The following is a 20,549-nucleotide window of genomic DNA, read 5'->3' on the forward strand; positions in this document are numbered from 1 at the left end:
CACAAAAAAAAGTCAGCCTCCTGACAGGGTGGACACTCCAGTTAGAATTTCATGAGCACATGGCGGTCCAAGCTGACTGGGTACTGCTTAATATAACATGATAAGAAGATTGACTGTGCAGAAAGACATTTTGCGAGTCGCAATGTAACATCAGAGCCTTTCTTAAAGCCACAATTTCCCCAGTGCGACAGAATGGACCATTTCAGGGACACGTGCAAAATGTGAGAAAAAGAATGCACAAGATCAAAATGACTCCTTTGATAATAAATGGAAATAAAACAACTTGACAAGCCGATTGAACCCTCAACGTGTCCTCATCCAACTTAGCCCCCTCGGGCCTTAGGTTGCACACCCCCCGCCCGCAAACCGTCGGCAAGCCCGACGCTAAAACGTGTTGAAGCGGACGGCAAAGGAGCTCAAACTAACTTTCACGGCTTGACGGGGTTGAATTAGCAACAAGCTGATGAGAGGAGACGCCACTGAAATGCAGCAGCGCGGCTTCACACACACTATGTTTGACGGAGGGGGGTGCACACACACACACACACACACACACACCCATGCACTCAACATCTCAATGCACCAGCACAAATTGCGTTGTAGTGATTCCACACACACTTTTTTTTCCCCCCCAACACCTGTTCTGCACTTACCTTTGCACAGCAGCTAAAAGGAGCACACTTACTTCCCATTTTGAGGAGAAAAAAAAAAAAAGAAAGAGAATAATTGAAAAGCAGGTTCAGTGGCGTTCCCGCGCGCCTCCTTCTTCACCTCCTGCTGCTTTTTTCCACACATCCACAGAGAGTTGCAGCGAGCGCAATAATCCACTTTTCCATGCCGGGGAGAGCGCGCGCAAGCTTCCTCACATCTTTTCTCGCTCTCAATCCCTTTTTTCCAAACTATGCCGGTCTTCTTTCAGCACCTCCTCCTCAACCCCCTCTCTCTCTCTCTCTCTCTCTCTCTTTTGCTCGCTCTCCCCGAGGTTGCCTGGTTACCTCCTTCTGCCGCACGTCAACCAATGGCGGGCCGGAGCTCCTCTTAACCCCTCCGATGCCTGACTGTCCTATTTGTAGCTTTCAAGGAGTAGGGAAAGTGATGGGGAAGGGGGGGGGGGGAGATTGAGCAGAAATGTATATTACCAAACTATAATGAGGAAGGAGAAGATGAAAGGAGAGTGAGGGGAGGGACTCGAGTCTCGGATTGACTTTGGAAATGAAAAAAGAAAGTGTTATGTTTGCGGGGCATTTGATGTTTGTTTTCTGTCAATATTAAAAGGTTGGCACATCCCATTGGAAATTTTAAAAAGGGGGGAGCAAAGTGGGCCAGCGGTGTGCCTCACACCAACGAGGTTTGGGGGTTGCACGTTGTCGTGATTTGTGCAATTGGGTCTCTGGGGTGCGAAATGAAATAACCAATGAATTTGAAATTCTAAACTATAAATGCAATCTTTTATTTTGGGATATTGCACTGCTGACAAATGTCACCTATTCAAAAAAAAAAAAATACCAATCAATAAATAGCGACGTCCTTTCCCGGCACCGTCGATACGTCTGGAGGTGAATTTACGACAGCGCGATGAGATTAGCGGCGACCCGTTTCACCTACAAGCTCCCACAATGCAACAGCGCCGCGGCCTTTAGCCTGCCATACAAAACCGGTCTTGGCTCCTTTAAGATTGATTTCATCAATTCAGAATCTGAACATGACAAAAACAAAAACTACGTATGTAAAAAAAATAAATAAATAAAACTAATTAACTAAATTATTTGTACGTTTTTTATTTATTCTTTTAAGTTGTTCATGCCGTAAAGTAAAGGAGGCTCTGAAAATGTCCGGCGGTGATTTACCAGGCATTGTTAAAAGCGGCTAATGAAGTGCTGATATTTACCCAACTTCCTTTTTACGGCTTTGTTTTAACGGCCTGCTTCATTCTGCATTAGCGGCCGCACCGAAAGTCCATTTGACGCTACTCACGTGGTCGATGCAGACCGATCGGAGCTTTGATTCAATAAAAGCACAAGGCCGAGGTGACTCCGAAGGACTTCAAGTGTAGAAAAATCACAGACAGAATAAAATCTCGGGCTCTGTTGGACCGAAGCGCCGGGATGGCAACCTCGCTTGGCCTCTGTTTAACTGGGCATGTGCGGCGATGCTGGCGGCGGAGAGGCCTGAGGGGAGGGGTGAGAGGAGCTCGACCAAAATAGTAGCAGTGTATATTCTCAATATCGTGAATGAATAATTCAAGGTTGGCTCGTTCCCATAAATGTTGTCCTCATTCGGTTAAACACACAAGCTGGGCTCTCACGCACGGCTCATTTCGAGAAGCGCTTTCGACCTTCCGGGTAATCTTTCCGACACTAAACTTCTTTTATTTTTTTATTCCGGAATGTGAAATTGCTCGAGCATCGCTTTCGTTACCATGACAACCGAGGCTGGAGCTAGGGCACTGGGACTAGGTGAGGAGGGCAAGTCGTGCTTTCCACGTTTGTGGCTATTTTTAGCAATGGGGTTACTGGAGACTTGGGAAAAACTCCCTTCAGAGCAGGAGCCGATCGCCCCTCGGCGTCCAGACTGCAAATAAATGCCGCTTGCACAAAACGCCTTCTTACTGAGCGACCTACCTGAGCAGAAGCACACTTGGCATCCATGTCAGAGCTCCTCAGAGGCGGGCAAAGGTGCACCTGCGGGGCGAGGAGAAGAAGAAGAAGAGAGGTGGGAGTGAGTGAGGGGGGCTCGGCTTTAAAAAAAAACGCTTGTCAGGTAGCCCATTAGAACAACATTACAATTGCAATCTGAGTGTGTGAGTGCGACTCCTTTTGTGCCTCTCAACGCCAGCGGGAAGATGAGATCATTACCTGTGACTGTGAGGCTAATGTAGCACACAGCCGACAAACACACACACACACACACACACACACACACACACACGCGCACACACACGCACACACACACATTGGCAATAAATGACGCTATGTGAGTGCGCTTCGGGAACAAAAACGGAGGCGACCGTGGGGCTCGCCTCCATTTGGACACCGCGCCGCTTCCCATTTTTACAAACGTCGCGGCGAGATGACAAGAGCGACGGGATGTCTAATTGGACACGTGACGGGGATGAATCGTTCCATTCTCCGCGCCGTCAATGAATAAAACAGCTGTAGGCTCGGCGCGCCGTGCCGAGGTTAGCTCGTTAGCGCAGGTGAGGATAGATCTAGCTTTGCATCTCGGGAGGGTGGTATAGTGGTTAAGCATGTCGGTTCTGAGGTGAGGGTTCAAATTTGGGTTGCGCCAATTTGAGCCTCAATAATGCGATTGCAATTCAGTACGTGGTTACTTCTTTTCAAGTTAGCGTTACGCTAGCAAACAGCATGTGGACGAGGACGGTTTAAATAGCAAATTGAAGAGACTGGAAGAGTCACAGAAAGGCACCGAAGTGGAAATCCTTGGAAATTTCCATGTTGTGAATTGTTAGAGAACAACAAGTTGTAAAATGCATCGAGTCCCTCCAGAAATTTCACCAGAATTTTCATTTAAGCCTGTGTGGTGTCCAATAATTAAAACTCCTCGGCACTAAACAAGGTCCAATTGTGCAGACTAAAAACAGTCTGAGGACTGTTATCATGTAATCGAGTTGTTTTCCCCAGTGTGGCAGTTTAACGTAAAGTCATGGCAGACAATGAGAAGTGGCGAAATAAACGACTTGTAATTTCCGAGTCGATTTGCATGAGGAAAATGCACCGACTCCGCTTTCCAGTCATGCCCGGTAAATTGCCTCTTTCGCTTCCATTTTTGTTTCTACTTTCAATTACTTAAGCATTACCGCCGAGGCGAAACAGAATTAACCAAGTCGTTTACAAAACCGCACCAGTCGTCTTCTTCGTCTTTTTTTGCTCGCTCGTCTTCGCTCCCCCACGCGCGTTCGTAATCATGTCGCAATCACGCGCGTGTGAAGTGGCATATGGGAATATTGAATATTAAGTGCACATTAATTCCCAGCTAAGAAGAATAGGGGATGAATTAATCATGGCCGACGAGGTTGTTGGGAGTTTTCTTCTTTCTTCTCCTCCGCAACGATGATGCCAGGCAGGAAATAAGCAACAGCAGATGCTTGCGTTTGTTCGGGCTCAAAAGAGTATTTAAGTCCGAGAGATGCGGCGTATCTTGAAAACTGTGCGATGACGCCGTAACACACACAAGGTTTTCAAACTCAGGTTTGCTTTTTCATTTTTGTGCCTCTTAAACATGCCGGCCCCCCGCTTGCTCCTAATAACCAATGATGAGCCCTCCACACTTGAGCACCCTCTCACCAGATACCCACTGAGACCCCCCCCCCCCACACACCCACACACGATGACAGCCATCTGCAAGGCAATTAATGGCCGCATCTACTAAAAAGCAGAAGAGCAAGCATACGATTGGATGTTAGGGTTTCAATCAGGCTTTCCAATTAGGATTATGGAGTCAAGTCAGGGTTTGAAAATTCCAGTTTCTAACCTGAGTTTGGACAAACCCCGTTTAAAATCTGACAATGGCCGCAGTTGGAATTTGGCGAGTGGGCTGGCCATTCTTCAGCGGTGCAGTAAGTGAAGGCCGCGCTGGCAGCTAAGCCAAATGGAGCTCCATTTTGCCCTCAGAAAGAAGGATGAGTCGCAGAATGAGGGTGCACGCAGACCGGTGCAGGTATGACTGAGAGTGGGAATCATAAAGGCGAGGTGGGGGGGGGGGGAGTAGACACATGACCACGCTGCCAGCATACTGATGCCGCAGGCAGGCAGACAGCCCAGCGTGTGGCGGATTCTCTCGGCTGTTTCCATTAGCGGGACGTACAAACACTCCAAGTTCAGTTTTTGGGAAGAGGGAGACAGTTGGAGTATTTGGCTAAAGCCACACAAGCACGAGTAGAACACAGGACTGCTCCATCAGGGATTCAAACCAGGAACTCCAGAGTGCGAGGCAGATAAACGAATCACAATGACAATGCAGGTAATTGCACTTTTGCGTCTCAGTAGACAATTACCTTGCACTTTTTTACGCTCCAAAGGTCTGAAAAACCCCAACATCAAATGCTGCATAATGAATCTCTGGAGATGTTTGAATGCAGCATCTTACACAAAGCAAGTAGAGCAGGACTGTGATCAGATCCCTCCTGAGCCAGGATGCTGACTAACGGCGGAGGGCACGCACACCGTAGGGACGGGCGGCGGCGGCGGCGACCGGCTGAGCCGAACCGAGCCTGTCCGCGGCCATTTGCTCGCTCTTTAATCTCGGCGGGCCCCGCTGCGGAGCAGGCGGCGCGGCACATTCCATTAATGTAAAGTGGGGCTTGAAGGCCCGTAATTTATTGGCTCTGCAGACTCTCCTCCACCACCAAATACTCCCCTTGAGAGCCTCGGCTTCCTGCTTCCACTTTGACTGTTCGCCCGTCGACGGCAGGGCACGTCGAGACAAACTGACACAAACTATTTATCAGTTCCACGTACGTTTGAAACTCAATACTTGGTCAAAAGCGACTTGTTGACCAAAAGGTGAGATGAGGAGGATAGCAGAAACCGTCAGGCAATTGCCTGCTTATTATTAATGCTTGGGGGGGGTCATCCCTCACTGTTAATTATTGAGACCCTTTTCTTTGTGTGTGCGGTAGTGTGTTGTGCATGTGTGTGAGTGAGAGTTAATTATGTGGATAATTTATGAACAGTTGCAGTCAGCTTCCCTTTAGTGAGGTCAATGGCCATCCTGAGGAAATAACACTTGGGTGTAAAGTGTGTGTGTATGTGTGTGTGTGTAACTTTAGTAAACTAGTAGAGAGAATGAGATTGGAAATATTCAATCAAGTGTTCTTGGTAATCATAATCAATAGCATTATTGTCATTTTGGAGAAGGGGAGTGGGGAGCATGAGTAAGCTGCCTTCAGCCGGAACAACAAAACCAACAAAACAAAAATATATGTTTACACAAAATTAATTTCCCAGCTTGTGTTGTTTTATCTCTCAATTTCACTTGTTTGTTTGCTTGCCGCAGAACATTTTTGGCTTATTAGCAAATTGCGGGGGAGCCGGGGCACTGACTAGCTCCGTTAATCAACAGCCTCTCGCACTAGCGCTTAGCCTAGCATTTAGCCTAACGCCCCGCTAACAGCCACTGTCATGGGAACGCTAACAAACGGCGGCTTAAGAGAAAAACAACAAAAGTGAGTTTAATGAGAGCTCCGAGATAAGGCGCACCACACACATGCGGGCGCGCGCACACACCGTGACAGGCTCTTTGGCTTCGACTCTAATTAGACGGGAAGGAGCGCGTGTGGAGAACGGGCTAACTAAGTGTCCGCGTCAATACGCCGTTGAGAGAGTCTGTTTGGACCTCACAGAGATCCATGGAGGAAGAGCCAGAGTAGGCGTCGGAGAGACAAATTAGATCGAGGCCAAGACTCGAAGGGCAGCAGTGAAGAAGAATAAGAGGAATGTGCTGCAGTGGGAATGAAAACATATTGTGGTGTAACATGGGCTGTCTGGATATGACAAGTAGAATATGTGCTGGATGTGGAGAAACAGAAAGTATGTCTGGTCTTCCTGCTCTTGTTCAGATGGGTGTGAATTGATGGTCTGCACTAAGGGAAAAAAAAAAAAAATGTATATAGATATATATGTCCTACTACGCCAAATGTATGCAGGCCTGGTTGGAAGCAGGGCCGTAGAATGGGGGGGTTGGGGGGGGCTGTGGTGTGGGACCGGTAGGACCCTGGCGCCGTCTATTAGCATTCATAACAGACAAATAAATCTGCACGTGCGTCTTCATTCAAACGACTTTTGATCACCTTAATCAATTAGAGTTAGTTTCATCGAAAATGAACTGCCGTGTGTTAGTGAAGGCGTCTCTTTAGAAGAAAGCCACGGCGGACAATTTAATTTCCTCATCAAGGTGACGGATGAAAGATATTCGCTCGCTCGCTCGCTCGCTCTCACACTTGTACGCAAACACACGTGGCCACACGCGCGCGGTTATTACATTGCCTTTATTAAATATCCCGGCGGCCTCTTAATGGACAAATAGCATCTGATTCTATCAAGTCGTGTGTGGAGGACGTAAAGAGGAGGAGGAGGAGGAGGAGGAGAATATTAACCGGGTCCGCGGCGGCGCAGAGAATATGTCACGCCGAGCAAATGAGTAATTCCCAAACTGATTGATTGTGCCGCGGAGAAAGCCAGAGGAGAAGAAGAGCGACTGATAAAAGGGGCCATAAATGTGCTGAGAAGTGGAGGTGATTGGAGGTGATGAGGATGAAATGGGAGGGGGGGGGGGGGAGAGAGGAAAAAGAAGGACAGAAAGAAGTTGTGATGGAAACGGTGGAGCTTGTTGGACGTTTGACCGCACCCATATTCGGCGCATCCACGTTGGAAATTGGCGGGGCAAGGGCCACTTAGGTGGGTCAAGTAGCGGCAAAACTCATTTACTTTCAATTTCTCCTCAACTGCAACGTAGCAAAGTGCGGCGACGCCAAACGCTAGGAGTTATGTTTTGTAGCGAGACATCGCAATAATTTGAGGTTCGGCATTTGCCAGGTCACCGTTTTGAGGTTTTAGGGGTATGTTTTTTTTCCTGGAATCGCAGCCTTTTGTTGTTTCTTGAGATCAGGCCAAAGCGATAAGCTTTGGCATCATCTGATGACATCTTGAACTTTGTTGAAGTGATTTGAGTGACATCTATGGAGATTGAAACGGTCTTCCTTTTGGGTTGGGTAAGAGAGCGATGCGTCTCGCACACAAGCAGATATCGACAAAGCAGAGAAGACGCCGCCACTGATGGAGAACAATTGGTGACTGATGTTAACCGACTGCTTTTAGCCATTCTGCTGCAATGAGTTATTGATCAGCTCTGCGGGACACAGCCGGGAAGAATATTTGCCCCTGGGAGAGAAACTTTTCTTTTTTTTTTTAACAACACAGCTCTTGTTCTGGATGGATGGATGGATGGATGGATGGATGGATGGATGGATGGATCTCGGCTGTCGTGCTGAGAAGCCGAGCATGATTAAATGAACACAATACAAGAAATGACACGCCGCTTTGGATGCTATGGGGAAAGTGGGAGGGAAAAAAAAAAACAGATGTTTAATTAAAAATATGCAAATGTGCCTCCAGATCGGTGGCTATCAAATTCAACTTAACAGCCGGGTAAAAAAAAAAAAAAGAAAAGTTTGTGACGACGTTTTGATTGCAGAGAGTCGTCTTAATGCATTGCGATGAGATGACGCGTCAATATTCCAAATGAAAAGGGAAATATGATATATTTGAATGTGTCGGCGAGTGGGGCTTCTGCTTTGCATTCCACGTGTGAAATTAAACAACATTCAGTGTTATGGTGAGTTAATATTATTTGTTTTTATTTCAGTTATCGACAAATAAAAAAAAAAGTAAGTCGGCTCCATTTCTTGATTTTTGGCTTATTTTGAAGAAAGACTTTCACAGTAATCCTAAGACACCTGGGAACGGTTTAAATCGTGGCGAAATAAAAGAACCCACAAAACGTCTCTTAAATGCAGTGTCGGCATATGAGAAAAAAAAAAACTGTGTTGGAAAAAGAGCACAGTGTTCATATCTAAGGCCACGCGTGTCCCCTGCGGCCAATTACAGCCATCAAACCTTGCCGAGCTATCGATCACGCTGACCCGCCGCGTGTGGAGCACACATGTAACTTGTCCAGCCATCGGCCGAGCCAACGAGTCAGCTAACTCGCCGCTTGACCCCGCCGTGCGTGTGTAATCATAACTGAAGTGGCAAATGACAAAAGTCAGCTTTTTCCCAGTCCGGTTTTGTCAGGCGTATTATGATAATTATAATATCCACACGGAAAGCTTGCTGTGCTCCTGAGTCCCGTGCGTGCGTCACCCTGGTTAATTATTCAAGGTTCACATCTACATATGCAAATGAGCTGATGTTAAGGTAACCGAAGTCACCTCGGGCGGCACGATCAAAAGTAACATATTAAGAGAGTTTTAAATCAGCAATTCCTGTTGTTTCTGCGAGCCCACTTATTATCAAAAGGTTTCAAGTAATAGTAAAAATGGTGGAGCAACACATGTAGACAGACTTTATAACAATACTTATTTACTGCTGTGATCAAATCGGCAATATCGCCGTTGCCCCGCTACTACGACTACGACTCAGCTAGCGTCTGACAATAGCGGCTAGTCCGAGGGAGAAGCCGGGGCATTGCTGTCAGGGAGTCGTAGCAGCGAAGGATTGTGGGTCGAGGCTGTCAGACTGCAAGCGGCGGCCCATTAGCGAACGCGTCGGGAAGCTGGTGGAGCGCTCCGCTTCCTGTCTGCGCTCGCCTCCTCCCAGAGTCTTGATTAGGGCTTCGGGGAGAAGGCGAGCAAGCTGAAGGGCAGCGGAGAAAGAGAAACGACGAAGGGAGAGAGCGCTAAAACAAAGGGAAGTTCGAAAAGCGTCAAGAGCGCAAGGAAGAGGCTTTACTTCCTAATCTGACTACACGACTCGCTACAAGTATTTTGACAGGCCGCTTTGTTACCTGATGAAAAGAATCTTTCATATTCTATTTCCATCCTCGGCAGGGCGCTTGTGTAGAAGTGTCGCTCCCCGAAGGGGGCCAATGGGTCTGCCTGTGATGTCTGAAGGAGAAACGCAAACGCTCGGCGTGCTTTTGCCGACCACCCGGACGCGATTCAAGAGCTCGACATTGTGGAAAAACGCTTTTTCCAGTAATTGGATGATTTGGAACGGCGCTGTAATGATGGGCTCGCAGGTGAGAAGAAAAGGACGGAAAAGGGGCGCCGTGAGATTCGACGTAAATCCCGCCATTATTTCGACTGAGCTGAAGCTTTTCGAGGCTTCGCTGCGCGTTATCTGATGGCACGCTAGGAATTTCCTCGTCACCGCTGGCGCAAATTAAACGGCGTGATGCCAGAGAGGAGCCGCTGCAATTCGCAGGCACCTTAAACTCTCCCTTATTAAAAATCAGTCCTGTGGTTTTTTTTTTTCTTGGTCACCAAAAATGTGAATGTTTGAACTCCCCCGTCGCCCCGAATCAAACGACTCGTACCGGGGCGCTTGTTAGCGAACGGCTGCTGTCAGTTTGCATTACACGGCGAGGCGTGAGAACGCGGCGGCACAAGGACTCATTTAAGGCATCAAACCAAATGAGCGTAAATGTTTTTGCCAAACAGCCCCGAGCCGTCGTCGAGGCTTATTAGTTGGTGGGGGCTGAGATCTAACGCGGGAACATCAGCTTCGGCAGCGTTGCGCTAAATGCAGAAATATGACGAGCTATTTGGATCCTGAGCTGAAAACCTGCAATGATATTTTTTCGTTGCTGTTTCTGTGGGTCCTTAATTAAACGCCGCAGCTAATAGTCACTAAATTAACTTGGGAATGACAAAAATCAGAACGGACATCTCAAGACCAAACAGCGCATTCTCAAATCATGTAACTGTTGTGTTTTGGGCTTTTTATTCCCGCTCTGCAGCCAATTAGAGCGAGCAGCAGGAAGCAGCTTGCCAGTGTGGGTCCAAAGGAGCTCGTCTCTGGTTTTGTCCAAACGTGACATCCCAAGCTCCCCGCTCGCTTCCCGTTTAATACTGCGGACACACGGCGACCGCTCGACCCTTCGCATGGAGGCCACCTGTGTCAAGTGTGACACCTCCTCTGGGCCTCCATCTAAGCACCATATGTGTGTTCTTGTATTTCTAGCTTTGGCTGGACTAAGTCCAGGTCGGCGTTTCACTTTCAAAAAGATTTGTAACTATTTCCATGCATAGTTGAAGTAAAAATGTCTCCGAAAATGACACAATATTAAATTGAATTACAACACACTAGTAAATATAATCTTTCGACGAGGAAGGACCACAATGGTGCGGATCCATACTGGAATGAAGAAGATTCTATGCTGATGACCTTTCAGGCAAAGACGAGGAGGAGGAGGAAGATATATAGACGAGGAATCGCACCAATGTGGGGGTGGCAGGGTGACGCTGTGTGTGTGCGTACTCTAAGACACTCTTTCCCACGCCGCATTAAGGCTAAGCACATACGATCGACAGTATGCTTGGCAGCCCAAAAACAAAGCTCGTCTCCAGCGAGCTGCAGACTGAGAAACACTCTACCGTCAATGCATACGTGTCTGTTACTGAACTGGACTCAAGAAGAAGAAAGGTAAAAGCTGAAATTAAGATGCTTTGGTTTCCCGAAGCGCGTCGTTGCTCGGCGGAGTTAAAAGCTGCCCCTCGGGCTGACGGAGATACGAGAGCCAGTGACACAAGTTAAGTGATTCCCAACCTCAGCCAGTCCAAACAAAAAACACTAACTCACGAATTTGAGCACCGGGAAGCATCTCTTTTTTTTTTTCCTTCATATTCATCGATTTCCACCCGCGGTGTATTTTAACGCAGGCGGCCGTCGAGACGTGCACTCCTACGTGTCTAGTCGGGTATGGAAGAGTTCACGCTGACCCAAGTGGACTCTCCGCCCACCACATTAGGTACACCCACGCACGCTAAAGTGATCCAGTAGAAGAGCCGAATGAAAACGAGTCGCTCTGCATCTTTTGACAGCATGCTAGTTTTGTGCCCGTGACTCATTAAAGTTGAACATAATCTGATGCTGCTATATTGTTCTCTTCTGTCAAGAGGAAACGACGATATTGTGATGACTGAGCGGCTTTTGCCGGGAACCTTGTCGGGAGTCGGTGAGGGGAATGAGATGCTAACAAAAGCGCAGAAGTATGCGTTGTATATCAAGAGTGGATTTACACGCACGTGCGGGAAGGAAGGAGCAAATATATCACAATGTAAAGCGAGTGAACATCCATCTGAGGCCCCATTGGCCTCGCTAATTAATACACAGGCAAGGACATGGGAAGCCATTAATCAGCCGTCTACGAGGCACTGCTCGGCTTATTGGCTCATTCCGTAAAGGCTTTGTCGAAGTGGCACCAAATTTGCACCCGAGCTAAGCCAATAGGAAGATTTTTCAAAAGTCGATAAAGAAATGGTCATAATAGGGTCATGCGTTGTCTTCATCAAAAAAAAGATGTGCAACAATTAATCGATGAATCGACTACTAATCGGTTATCAACTATTTTCAATCTTCTATTCTGCAAGCTTATCAAATTTTAAACCGATCCAATCTCAAAGCAAAAAAATAAAACGAGATAAAGAAACATGTAGCAAATGATTTTAAAGGGACTCATGAGCCTAATTAGTCTTTCAGTGGTTGATGGTGAGGAAGCAAGATAAGGTGAAGGCCTCAAACGACGACTCAGCTCTTTTTGTCGTCTTTGCGATCTGTTTCGCTTCATCTTTGTACGCAACAGCTAAGTTAACAGCTAACAGACCCGCCGGGGGCCCCTTTCCCAAGATCTACGCCGACTTGTTTTGCATGTCAGCCATTTTGATCGCCGCAGACATTCAGGTATGTCAACAACAAATGCAGCAGCTGACGTCAAAAAGGACACAAAAGAGTTGAAGACGAGCGTTTAGCTGCTCGGGGTGGGGGGCACAAAGAAGACAAAACGTGAGATGATAGTTGGGAAAAGGAAATATGTTGAAGTGACATACGTCATCTCTACTGGTGTAAGATCTTTGCGTATCAACAAGATGTGAAAATCCTTGTGAGTTGTTTGTAAACTCAAAATGTCAGGACAGTTGAAAAGCCGAGGACTGCATCAAACTGTATCGGTCTTGAATCAGCTTTCCATGCAGCTCTGGAGAAACCTGCCTTTCAAAATGTCAGCTCTCTGCACTTCTGTTATTTTCCCAGCGAAGTGGAGCAAGCGGGAAAAGGAGGAGGCGTGGGGGGGGGGGGGGGGGTGACTGCTTTCCATTATCATCTTGACTGTGGGAGCTCGAGAGGCGATCGTTGGCTGTATCTGGCAAGGAGCTCCGCATGGATCCATACCATGCCCCCCCCCCCTTTTTTTTTTTTTTTTTTTTTTATAAAGAAGAAAAATTTTAGTCATACAATATCACACACAAAAAGGCCCAGAGGAACAAATGGCGATGAAAAGTTCAAAGTGACTCGTGCTGAAATGGAATGCTCGGATCATGGCGTGCCATAAAAGCGGGAGGAAAAAAAAAAAACAAAAAAAAAAAACAAGCTGAAGGGTGACGGCGTGTCATCTCGATAGCGTCGGCGCTTTAAGGTCAAAGCTGTAAAAGGCGCAGAGGCCACGATGAAAGATGATGATGAGTTTTAACACATTTAATAATCTCCAAGTCGCCAAACTGTAAGGGCGCCTCAAAGGGGATATACAGGTTGAAAAATTGACTTTTTAATGCCTTGTATACAAACAGATGGGTCTCTGGAGTGCCCGCCGACGCATCAAGTGTGAAATTAAATCAACTAAGTATTTCGTTATCTGGCGACTTCTCGATGTATGGCTGTGAGCGAGACCGTCGCAATTTTTAAAATGTGATTTCAAAATTCGGCCATTTCACAGAACACAATAATCACTGACAGGGATTTTGGCCAAATAGTAAAACTGTGACTAATTACACAAGAAATAATGTTTGCAAAAGGCCTCGGGCTATTTTGTTATTGAGCCTGGGGCCTGTTTTTAAATTTAAAAAAAAAAAATGCACGTCTCCTATAACACTGTCTAGCACACGCAGGAATACAAAGAAAACCGCAAGACATCTGGGCTGCCCATCCTGTCCGCCCGCTAATGAACTTTATGGAGACGGAAGCTACGTTACTTAACAGAAACAGTTGGCTCATTGAGGCCCGCAACTAAATGCCGCGCTCTCGTTAAAGCGGCTTGCATTGCTAAAGCGCGTTCAAATGGGCCCATAACAAAGCAATAGTATTTACATTTATACAAGGGGGACACAACCAAAGCCCATTCAAGAAAAAAAAAAAATAATCTTAACTCGAGTGTATTTATAAAGCAACCAGCACTGCATACTTCTGAGGAAATAATGACATATTGAGAGTATGATGTCATGCATGCCTCACATGCGAGCGCCGGACACCTTGAGCGAACGAACGCTCGCCGAGCTACAAGGTGTTGGCAGCCGGCGCTCCCGTGGGATTTGCGCCACCACGGCAACCCACTTAGATACTCGCAAGTCTACTGTGTACACACGCTGCATGAAAGGACAGACTGGCAAATCTCAGCGACGACGTGTGATCCTCGACACATCAATAATGCAACGCCTCTAACATGCAGGGGAACTCAGATTCCCCACAATGCATCAACTCTACTTCTCACGCTTTTGCGTCAGCCCTCTATATTACTTCCTTACCTCCTCTTGGGAACGAGCGGCCCGCGATGGGACATTCATGAGTGACGTGATGAACCCCGTGGGAGCCAAATGGAACTAAGTGTGTGTGTGTGTTTGTTTCATTCAGACATTGGACTGCAGGCGTACAGTTGACTGAAATGTGTGGTGCAACCAAAAGACACACACACATTGGCTTCCTCACCCACCTCACCCCCTTCTTAATAGCGGACACAGTCAACCGTGCCAGTGAGCGGCCCCCCCCAAATGCTAATAGCGCCGGGCTAACGCCTTTCCCCTCTCCGCAGCGTTCCGTCTAACAGCCTCACCTGCAGTCTAAATGGCTCCGACACACAAACACACACACCCGCAGACATCAACTCATCCATTTTTTGCTGACGGGCCGCACTGCCCTGCGGAGGGATATTATTTAGCCGTATTGCATCGCTTGCACTTGCAGGAGAGTGAAGCGTATTAGTCAAAACAGACACACTTGTCCTTCGTCATCATCTTGAAAACGCTCTGTTGCTTTCTAAGAGACAGAATCTAGCTAACGTCAACGAGGATCTAAAAATGGTTTAACTATGCAAGCCGAGGCAGTTGGGTGACTTTGAGGTGGAATTTGTTTCCTGCCGGGATGGCGGCGGCGGCGGCGTCACGCCGTTGGACGGGGGTTGGGGGGGGGTTCATGACTTCTATTCAAAGACGCACGCTGAGGGGAGCGCGGATGCGTGACAAGGGCAGAAAAGAGGATTCGAGCGCGGAGAGTGAGAAAGCGAGAGAAGGCTCACTACCTCGACTTGGCAAGAAGCCATGCGGGCTGTCTTTTTGCGAGGGGGGGGCGAGCATGTGTATTCGAGTGGGATTGTATATATTTTGGGCAAAACAATGAATAAAGCAACAGTAGCGGAGTGGGAGGAGGGGGCTAGAGGCCTGTAAATCCCCCCCCCAACATCCAACATGCTTGTTTGGCGAAAAAGAATTTGTATAGAACCAATGTGGACGGAACCGAGCGTTTGCATACATTAGCATGAATTAGCCGCCACCCCCCTCCCCTCCCCAATCTTTGTGTGGTTGTTTTCCATGCAGAAAAGACACACACGTACACAAACACACATGTTGGAGGAGAGCGTGTGCATCACACACCTACGTGATTTCCTATTTGATATTTCTACGTTGAGAAATTACAGTTAATGTGGCAATGAACACATTACTGGAATGAACTGCGATAACGATCAATGCGTCCAAGGTTCCTTGCCAAACCAACAGGAAATAGTAAGAAAACACGATTCCATGACTAATTGTTTTTATCCTGATGATCAATTTTCCCAGCGGAGCTTGAAATAACGGACTAAACACATTCAAGCGGATCTGCAACCGAGAAAGACCATCCGATTGATCGGAAACGGCCGCAATCGGAATCAGACCCGCGGCGGAGCTTCCATCTTAGTGTGCTGCAGACCTGCAACCTACCCACCTCACACCTACAACACGTTTGTTTTTTTCCACTGCCCACAATTTTCTCCGAGGGCTCCAAAACAGACGGCGGCAATTAGCCGGATTGAATGTTTGGAAACAATAGAGAACACGACGACGGCGGCGGCGGCGGTGCTCGTCTTGGCAATGCATTGCGGCAGATAGGAGCTAAATTAGGGGATTAAAAAGGAGGCGGAAGGAAGAAAGCGACCTTTACACACTCGTGTTTAAATGGTCGCCCAGGCGTGATGACAACAAGCGAAGGGAGAACACGAAAGATTAACGCCGAGTCAGCACATTAAGTTTTGTTCACCTCATTACAATCATGTTAGCAGAGTGTATTTGCACTCAGTCTTTTATTTTGAAGAGCAAAAATCCCGGGGAAAGACTTGGGTCTTGGGTCTTGGGTCGTCTAATTGGAAGAAATCAAACCAGAACCAGAATCATTAGATCCACCACGCGGCGATCCACTCGTGATAATCGTCACAGGGATGGAGATAAAAAAAAATTTTTAAAAGCGCATGCTGAGTGCGGACCAGCAGGAGACGTGTTGGCTGGAGGCTGGCTCAGTGTGACGAGAGCGAGCCTTCTCATCCGCTCCGTGAAGCTGCCATCTTATCAATTCGGTTTGTAAACAAACACAGTCGCTCGCCACTGGTGAATTGCACACTTGTTGATGTCCTCTGACAGCAAAATTCAAACCCGCTCACAAATCACAGAAAAGAATTAATGGCGAGCGATGAGATTTCGGACGCTGCCGTTGTGGATGATCAGATTTCCACACATCATCTGGCGGCGGATCAATAAAACGTTTCAATCCTCTGAGGCCAGCTGCCAGAAGACAAAATGCGCGACTTCAAATTTATTTGACGCCGCCTGTACGTTTGACAGGCGTTTCCCCCGCGGTGAGTACGCCCAACATGGCCTCATCAAACATTCAAATGAAGCCTGATTGATTTGCAAATATTTGCATCTGGCACCCCAAAAACAAAAAGGCACTTCTGACAGAATGAAAAGAAGCGAGGAAGGAGGCCGGGGTGGGGGAAAACGCCATACATGATTCAGACAGACAGATACAAAAGAGATCAACAACAAACATTCACAAATGCTAAGACCTTCATAGCTGCCATATTCATAGTTAACTACTCCCAAAATAACCTAGTTGTGTTTTTTTAAGGGAATACATTGCCAGCTATTCGCAGAGAAGAAAAAAATCAAGCTAATACATATGACAGCGTTAGCATAGCTTAGTGAAAGCGCTTTCTGATTCAAGCTACATCGCCGTTGTGATTAGCCATAAAAATATAAATGGTACGACCAACAACAATCCCACAAAGAAGCGATACTTCAACCACTAGCGCTAGGAAAGAAAAATGAGCCTCCAAAGTGACTATGAACTCTCTTTAATAGGTTAGCAAAGAATAGCGTGATTTACTGACCTAGTCCAAAGGTTCCACAGGGAAAGCGGGAAGCTTAAAATGATAAAGCACATGCTTAATCGCTCGATTAATAAGTACTGTAATTGTATGAAGCACTTTTCGAATTCAAATTGTTCCTCCTCCACTGGGAATTTCTTCTTGATTTTTTGGGGGTCATTTACCTCAAGAAATTATTGTAAATCATAATTGAACATTTCTTTTCCTGAACCATCTTAGAACTCTTATTTGCACATACTCCGAATCAAACGCTCGCAAACGCAGTCATCCATAAAGACGAGCATGCGCCAGTAAATTGTTCTCCAATACATGTTGTCGCTCGGCCCCTCCCCTTCCTTAAACACACACACTCCTGCCCTGTCTAGTATTTTCACATGTGCAAACTCCCACTTTCGCCAAAGTGTTGACGAGTGGCCTTTCCCCGTGGAGCCCGGCGAGCCACTTTACCAGCGTGTGACCTCGGCGTGCGCTGTAAAAGGAAGCGTTTAACCTTCTGAACTTTACACCTCGCGTTCGCTTGAATTGCGTCTCGGGTTCGTTACTGGTCGACAAATGCCGTGCGTTCATCCCGCGTGAGGATTGCACATCTTTCATTCGAGTATGCCGTTTTTTGTCTTTCTGTCGGGATCTGTAAAGGTGCTGAGGAGTTGTTCCCTGCCGCGGCGTTCTATCAGAGAGAACATCAATCTCCAAGAGTGACATTTAATCCCAAGCCTGGGCAGGTAGACCAGCACCAATATGCACACAAACAAAAGATGTCCAGAGGATGGCAAGTCTGGCAAATTAAATATTGTTTTCATTTCAAAACTTTGCAGACTCATTTATTATGTACAGTATAGGAAAGTATCGAGGGGCTAAGTTGATGTGATGGCGTGTCGATTAAAATCAGAGAGTGAGAGCTAGAGAAGTTGATTTAATTGGAGCCGCAGCCGAGTGCGACGCCGTAACGACAAGCGAGTGCCGGGGAAAAAGCCGTGATCCTTGACACACCTTCGGGCTCTCGTCGCATGGCTGTGACTCCAGGTAATGCGCGGCGCTAATTAAAAGAGATTAGAGTTGTGCATTAATACATGTTATAAAGTGAAATGAAATTAGCGGGAAAAAAGCAAAGCGTGGCTGGAGAGAATGGTCGTCGCTAATGAGAACATTCAGATGATTTCCTCAATCGGCATTAAAAGACGAAACGGCCTGTAAAAGCAGGAAGTAAATGTTCTGTAGCCGTTCCCATGACAGCTAACTCAGGTCTTTTTTTAACGATAATAATTTTTTAAAAAATTAAACATGTAAGTGGACGAAGCATGGTGTCAAACTCCAGGATTTGCTACGAAAAATATTGGTGCACTCCGACCCAATTTTTATTTATTAATATATTTATTTTTAATTTCATTTTTATTCTATTTTATCTTCAATATTTATTTATTTACTTACAATACATCTACATTGATAGAGCGCTTTCACAACAGCCGGAGCCGGATCATATTTCCGGCACAAAAAGTAATTAATTGGACAGCTGTCCAAAAGCTCCTGGTCCAAATAGCGTATAAATATGAAGCTTCGACCACGGGCACGTTTTTTTCGACCGCCATTTCCTTGTTGGCCCTCAAGAATAGTGTGTGTGCTTGGCGGAGTTCAATTAAAACAATGCTTGATTAAACCCGCGGGCCTCAAGCAGAGCGACAGCATGAGATCTGTTTCACTGCGAGCGCTGACATATTAGATGATTACACTGTGTGCTCTTGACAGCTGACACACACACACACATTTGCACGCACACACACACACAAAGAGCCAAAGTTACAGCAAGCTATGCTAATGCTATTTAAATCCGAAACACACACCTGCAATTAATCTCATGAACATGACCACTATGAGATGTTATATTATGATTCTTTAAGCTTCTCCTCAGTCCAATATTTACATCACAAGATTGGATACATGTTTATTTCTGTTGTGCCGTGCAGCACTTATCGAAAACTGGCAAGGAACGGAAAATCGTATCACACGACGGTGACGCTTTCAAATATTGCTAGCGTCTTTAGCACCGCAAACTCAAAATTGCAGTCATTGTAAGATAAGACCACGCTGCGGTGGGCTTTTTCTTCCTTGGGGATTATTTCTAGTCGTTCCATATAGTATTTCGATCGAAACCGACAGGTTCCGAGAAAGGCCCACACACAGACAATAGCATCGTTAAGTGGATGTGTGATAGTATTCATGAAGCGGCTCTTCGGCGGCCATGTTTATGCATGAAGATTTAAGGCGACGGAGGCCCGGGGCCACCCGAGTCACATGGGGAAGTGAAGTCTCTTTATGGCGATGGTCACAAAAGCCCAATCCCTCACATTAGCAACCAAATTGTCTCTTCTATCTATACAGCTGGACCTCATGCGCTTCATTTTGATTTTTTTTTTTATAACGACGCACCTCTAACGATAGCCTCGTCTTAGTTTTGCTTGTTGTTGCACCCCTGGAGGTTTGCTTAACAACGCAATTTCCCCGCTGTTGACGCGTCGCTAAAGACAAGACAAGGTGCAAATTGAAGTGGCTGTTGCATTTCCTTTCAAAGTCTGGCACTTTCCGCGAAAACATTTCACACGCCCGCCGCCGCTAACGCATTAGCGACAATTAGCCTGCCAGAGTGGTGGTGGGGGGGGGGGGGGACTAAGGAGGGCAAAACGACACTGTAAAGTAGCGACGACAAGAATAACTATCCCCTTATCATAAAGCAGGCGACCGAGGGCATGGAAGGCGACTAAGTAGCACAAGCTCAACCAGGGTTTTTTTTTTTTTTTTTTTTTTCCTGCATAAAATTTGGAAGCGGCTGCCCCCGGCTTTAAAATCTGTCACATCGTGAAAACCGCTATTATCAGACCATTTTTGCAACTCTTTTTTTTTTTTTTGCAATTGTGGTAAAACATTGCGCCAGTGGGCCAGTGGAGACGTTCGTTTTATCCCCGGTTTATTTCCAAATTTCCTGAAAAATACAGAAATGTATCAGGATTATGACAATGTTCTCATAGATACTATTTAGCGTTAGCATTAAGCTAATGGACTGAGAATCGAAGCTATCCGGTCACGTCCATCATTGGGGTTGTATTTCATCATGTCCCTGGCAAAAGGTTGTCGTGCTAAAAGGTGCGACCTCCCTTGTCGCAGTAGAATTAGTCCATCAGCTTTTCATTTGGCCTTTTATTACGACACACTTGAGATTGAATTATACTCTTTTCGTTTCATTTCCTCTGCGAGCGCTGACCTTCCAGCGAACAATCAGCGAACATCTGAGCCCGGAGCCTAATAGAACTAATATATCCTTTTTGGAATCGTTATTGCAAAAGGGAAATGACATGCGGCATGAGTATTAAGAGGGAGAAAATGAGATCTATAATGAAGCGGTGATGCCGAGTGTGTCC

The 20,549-nt window shown here is 46.6% G+C and overlaps 1 protein-coding gene across 9 annotated transcripts in view; it reads right to left on the reverse strand.

Moving 5' to 3' along the window:
- The window catches only part of dab1a (DAB adaptor protein 1a), an 89,271-nt gene that overhangs the window by 40,563 nt on the left and 28,159 nt on the right, over positions 1 to 20,549 (reverse strand). For 8 of the 9 annotated variants that reach the window (XM_037249930.1, XM_037249926.1, XM_037249927.1 and 5 more), the window contains exon 3: positions 2,622 to 2,681. The gene's annotated coding sequence lies outside the window, so the exon portion shown is untranslated. Of the gene's footprint in view, positions 1 to 653; positions 981 to 2,621; positions 2,682 to 20,549 lie in introns of those variants that run through there. The other variant, XM_037249921.1, reaches the window with a different exon arrangement.

The sequence above is a fragment of the Syngnathus acus genome, chromosome 4 (genome assembly GCF_901709675.1).
Source record: "Syngnathus acus chromosome 4, fSynAcu1.2, whole genome shotgun sequence".
NCBI classification, from domain to species: domain Eukaryota; kingdom Metazoa; phylum Chordata; class Actinopteri; order Syngnathiformes; family Syngnathidae; genus Syngnathus; species Syngnathus acus.